Source organism: Rhyacophila brunnea, unplaced genomic scaffold, assembly GCF_057557595.1.
Source record: "Rhyacophila brunnea isolate RB1 unplaced genomic scaffold, BYU_Rbru_1.0 scaffold_21, whole genome shotgun sequence".
Classification (NCBI taxonomy): Eukaryota; Metazoa; Arthropoda; class Insecta; order Trichoptera; family Rhyacophilidae; genus Rhyacophila; species Rhyacophila brunnea.
In genome coordinates, this window is record NW_028232871.1 from 2,005,604 (window position 1) to 2,011,985 (window position 6,382).

A 6,382-nucleotide genomic window follows, 5' to 3' on the forward strand; every position below is an offset into this window, starting at 1 on the left:
TATAGTATTGTTGATTTTTATTTATTTTTTCTTTATTTTAACTTATAACATTTTCCTCGTCTGTCAAAATTTTCATTTCCGAGTGTCTTGGTCAATATCTTACACAATCCTTCACCATTCGTCGTTATTATGATTCTTCAACACTGCAGGATCTAAGCAGGATTGTGTCATCGTTTTAACTTGGTCTGTCAACCTTCCAGAGGCCATCCTTTCATTCAACATCTCTATCAGTGCCAAAGCGTGGAGATCCAACAGAAATCATGCACACTAAACTTATTCAGTCATACTTATTTGTTTTCAATGAACTAACCAGCACCATCTGCGAATTGTATTCTTAGTTTGATGAAAAGAAATAAGTATGACACAAAGTTTAGTGTGCACTATTTATGTCAGGTCTCCACAGCCTACCTCCACTCTTCGCCACCAGTCTTAATAAATAGTTTCAACTTTTTAACGGTAAGTACATACTTGTAAGGTTTAGTTAAATATTACTATCGCAGAGTAAAATGCGCTATAGTAAGTCATGTAAATGTAATGCTTTCCATAGAAGAGTTTCAGTCATACACCAAGCTGAACCTCAGACTGTCACTTAATATAAGGAATACTTGTTTCAAATAGGCGCGCATGTACAAACACCGTTATTTGAATAGAGCATAATGGAACACGGCGGCGCCCGTATATACAAATCCGAAGCTAAGTGGGTGAACACTCGACAAGTTTTATTACGGCAATAAACGGTTTCGGCGTAAGGTGAGACCGTCATAAACCATTCGGTTCGGCTTATTTCCATGCCTTGCTGGCTCCAGGTTGACTATTTATATTATGACTATCTAGTTCTATGATTATTTTATTTTATGGTGTATATTTTTCTTTATTTCCCCATTTTTTTTTTTGCCTTGCACCCATATCATGTAGTATGGATCCAAAGAATTTCGATAAGTAGAAGGAGCCATGTGATACGTTATGTTCTGTTATAACATTTGTTTTTTTGCACATTCTGTTTATTATAATATGTATTAGGTATGTAAATATTAACTTTGGCGACATTTTTATGTGGAAATACAGAAACTACATAAATGTCATTGATTCTAATTTGTAATATATTGAATTCAATTTGTTGCTGACCCATCATTTTTTGAAATATGCGCCCGCGATGGTCGAGTCTTGACGTGTCCGCTTGTTAAGTCTCGGGTCTGTCAGATCAGTGTTGCCATCTTTTAAAAGTGGAATTATAGTACAGAGCCTCCAAAATTATAGTATTTTGGGGTAAAATATAGTACGCGTTGTCATCTGTTGAAAATGTATAGGTTTTTTTGTTTCTCAAAGACCCCTTTTTATTTAGGTACCTACTTCTTGCCACCAAAAATGCTTACCGAAGAATTCAAGAAATTTTATTTTAAGCTAAAGTCAAGGGATTTTTTTACGTTTTTCGAGCAATTTTTTTCGAAGTTCTCCAAATCATCTTATATTTCGAAATTATAATACTTTACACCAATTTATCGAACGGAAATATCGAAAAATTTGGGTACTTTTTTCCAATATTCCAAATTATAGTATTTTGGGCGTACTATACCTGTTTTATATCGTACATAGTACGCGGACCAAAATTATAGTACAAATACTATAATTATAGTACGGTTGGCAACACTGTGTCAGATTCACATGTTGTATTCAGTGACGTCCCTAGACAAAATGCCGCCCCTAGGCAGGGCCGAAATGGCGCCTTATTTTTTATAATCCTTTCATGACTCCAATATCTAAGAAATCTGTTTTATAGATACATTACTAACAAAATATAATTAGGTACCACTAAATCTAATTTTATTTAAGTAAATGTCATCTCTGCTTTAATATACAATATCGCGAGTCCACGGTTTCAGATGCATTTAAAAATACACCTGGTAACTTCCAAAACTAGCGAGTGAAATAATTCGCAAATCTGCACGTGTCATTGCTGGCGATCAAAGACGTGGCGTCCAAGGACAACGGAAGAAAACTAGACTTCACGAACCCGAAAAAAATTGCAGTCCTGTTAAATCTTTTATGTCTTCTGTATAATATTTTTGTTTCCAACCAGTGAGCTGAATTTTTTAATGAAAAGATATTTTAGTTTTTACTAAGTTTAGGTAGCTGTTTCTACATATACCTAATGATTCTTTTCTATTTGCCGCCCTTCGAATAACTGCCGCCCCCAAGCGACACTCAACCTGCCTACCCCCACGGGACGTCACTGGCTGTATTTCAATGTGTGTTTGGATCTTAATAGATTGACCAACGCTAAGAACAATTAATCCATGTGTCAGTTATTCAAAAATTTCAATTAGTTGGTATAAGTAAATCGAGCAGGATTGCAAATTCATGCAGGTAAACTGTTATTAAAATTTCTATTCATAGTGATCACTCTTACTTCCATATGTTTTGGGATGATTTAAATATAAGTGCGAAATGTATTAATATAGATACATATGGGTAAATGTAAATACTTACATCGTCTGTCACAGCATTTAGGCAGGGCTGTACTTTCAGGAAATATTTCATTATCTAAGAGTCGGCCCACATACCGGGGTCTTAGATTGCTATTGTCCTCACACCGGTACGTAAAGTGCGGAAATTATCAATTGAAGTGGTTCTCGAAATGACCACGCTTCACGTTAAACTTGCCGCAGTCTAAGTGGATTAAGCCATTTAAATGATTGGTCTCATAACCAGAGGCAGTTTTCTTTGACGCAGATGACGCTATCGATTTAAAAGGGGGCCTCGAAACAGTTCAAATCTACAACATAATCACTTAAACAGCTAACTTATTAACTTTTAGAGCGAGATAGACAGTTTACACGGCTAACTTATTGTAACAATTATAATACCTCTATACATAAATAAAATAAATTATCGTCGATAGCGGTCTTGTGTATAGAATAGACGCACAGGTATCGGTATCGTATCGAAAGAAAGTATCAAATGATATTTTTCCGAAACAATATCGCAAAATACGTTCCTAAAACCGCGTTGAAACGGTTCAAGTACGATCCAAGTACACTTGGACCGAGTGCCATCCAAGTGCACTCGTATGAGACATCTTCATCTACTTATTCCTATCCAAGCTACTTGGACCGCGCCCTACTCATCCAAGTTAGCTTGGATAGGAATAATTAGTATGAAGCTGTCACTTGGATGGCACTCGATCCATGTGTACTTGGACCGTGTCAACGCGGCTTAAACACGCCACTGTATAATGTATATAATTGACATAAATATTCCTGGACTTACCTTGCATCGATGATCAGAAAGAAGCACCAGCGTAGAGTACCTATACTTAGTAAATATCATTGGTTCCCGAAACCCTTCAATACGGCTCTGTCTCGGCTGTCCAGTTTGAAAAGGATTATGTGTTATTATCTGACCACTGGTCAAGGCAACAAAAGAATTTACTATATACGATTATCGTTTATCGGCCAGATTTTACTTCCTAGGTAGTACTTAGAATATAAAAATAAAGTACTTATTATTATTTCAAAATAATATCAGCTGCGTGTTACCATCGACTATTAATAATATTATGTATATCTAATAGTTTTATTTTATTTGTCATTGTGATAATGAGATTAGCTTTAAAGGACAGATGCATTTAGCCAGTTTGAAATATGTATGGAAACTGTTCACAGACATCCATATTAAGGCTTATACCTCATTTGAGGCATGGTCTAAAAAGATCGTGGCTAGGCGATGCATGGATTGTGTAAATGACGCGTGCCGAACGAAATATAATTTGTCATATAAATCCAAAATGCGTCCATTTAATGTTCTGTTTATTGTTCTATTAGTAACAATAATAATATATTCATTAACATGTTTTCTTTTTCAAGTAAATGGGTAACGTTTTTAAGTCATTTTTACACGATTTAAGAATTAATACCCCCGTCGCCATCACGAAACAAATTGACGTGTTCACAGCTCGACGTTCGCTCTCCGATTGCCAGTGAGTCCAAAATTTCGTCGCACCTATAGTTGAAAATTATTTGCCGTTTCACTGAAGTACCGTCTTAATGAAATCATAGTTTTTAAAACCCTGCTTTAATGAAAGTAGGGGTACACCAAAGAATTTGGACTATAAATAATATAATCTTATACGTTATTTCTGTTATAAAATTTGAATTTATTTAGAAAACGCATGACGCTTGGTTAAGTCTGCCATTCCGATGTTTTATATCCACAGTGATTACTTACTCGAGTGCTGTTATACACACTTTTAAACACATTTTACAGGATTGTTCAACTAAATAATAATGCCGTAAGTATAGTAGTATTAACTGCTTATCTACTCATCGTGATAAATTATCTTTTTATACGCCCTGCAAATTGGTAAGTACCTAAATGTAGTAGTAGTTGTGTGAAGTTCTCTGCAAATCAACCTGTATTGCGAAATCATTTGTAGCTAACTTAATTGGTGAACAAGTGTTCCTTTTTTGTTTCAATTTCGTACATTTAGGATCCATCTTTATAGAAGGTTTATTTCAACACCTTTGAGTTACACAGAGCCGACTATCTTCAAAGATTATCTAAGCATTGTGGAAGCTTTTAAGCAGTGCAATAATTATTCTATTAGTTGTTTTAAGCACTGTGTCTAGAACGGCTTATCGCACAGGCAAAATGTTGCAAGGATCCTCCAAATCTCTCATCAATACGAACGACATTTTTGTCTCTGTTTATGCCAGTGTGCGCCGTTCGAAAACAATATTGTAGACCAGTGGTCGGCAACCTACTACCCGCGGGTAATTGAATTACCCACTAAAACATTTTGAGTTACCCACCAAGAAAATATGAACATTTATGTTGGAAAGGTTTTTGTTTGAAATTATCTGTATTTGAAAAACACACGAAGGCATTGAAGATGTAGATTTGAATATAGGTAATTGTGAAATATATCAGCGCTATAAAAACGGAATTTGATGCGAGATTTGATGATGAAACCGGATGAGATAGATTTAAAGGAGAGATTGAGCTCACATATTTTGAATATCTTTTGTTGGAATTGGATTTTATATCTATTATAATTATTATTTAAGTATAGAATTGGATTTTATATTGGAATAAATAATCTGGAATTAGAATACATAGAATTCAAATGTTCAGTTCAAATGGACAGATAAATTTAAATATCTTCGCCAGCATCTTGAAAACACAGAACATGATCACATTACTGTAATACCATCATGCTGGGCGTCATTACTACAAAATATTTCATGCTTAAAAAAAATTCATTTGCTCTATTACCAACATTTGGTTCAATATATTCTTGTAAGCAAACATTTTCTCAAATGAAATGTGTCCAGAATACTCTGCGAAATGTATGCATATGTATCTATATATTTTTACTTTATAAAAATAAAATTGTTTTTTTTAATATTAAAAATTTGTTTCGAACTTTTACCCACTAACCAAATATTTTTTTTTAATTGATTTTTTACCCAATCTCTCAAAAGGTTGCCGACCACTGATGTAGACAATATAAATCAATCCAATTCCCAGATGCATATCACATTGATTTTTATATTTCGGCGACCAAGACTTCAGGCGTCAACAAAAATTAAAGTGTTTTTCCTTATGCACAGATAGAGTCGAATACGGATATCGTCGTCCCAAAAGCAAAAGGGCACTTGTGCAAAAATAGAGTTTTGAGAAAAACGCATTTATTTTTTTTTAGTGAAAAAAAAAATCGTTTGGAGGCATTTTGGAGGTTATTTCTTAATATTTTGAAATAAAATTCAGAGCACAGGTGACTTATTATTCAAAGATTGAAATCTATTTCTTTTTCATAACTTGTGAACATTCTCATCACAACGGGACTTTTTCTGCAACAAAATGTTTTGTTTTTGTACAAAGGCCTTTACACATTTTAAAATAATTACACATAGTAGATACCCTTTTCTTATATTATTTTTTAACCACTGCACATAGACTGACAACATCGTATACATGTTACGTTTTTGCTATACTTACGTTAATTGAAGATTAGTTTACAAACACACAAGTGACCTTTATTTTCTTTCGGAAATTGTGATTTAATGGATTTAGTTCCACAAATGCTATTTTGCCTATAATGTAGAGAACAGAACTACATTCATAACTCAAAATGTCACAAGTGCCCTTATGATTTTAGGGCGAAGATATGCCTTGACTTCCGAAGGGCCAATAATAACTGACAGGCACCTTTCAGAAAATCCAAAAGATAAGCTGTCGAATTTGCTTCTGGACGGCAAATTTTCAATTGACTGCATTGAAAGCATTGCAACTAGGGAATCCAATCCCGACCCAAAATTCTGATCCCGGGATTTCAGGATTACAATTTGACAATCCCGGGACTGATCCCGGGATTGGCATTTTT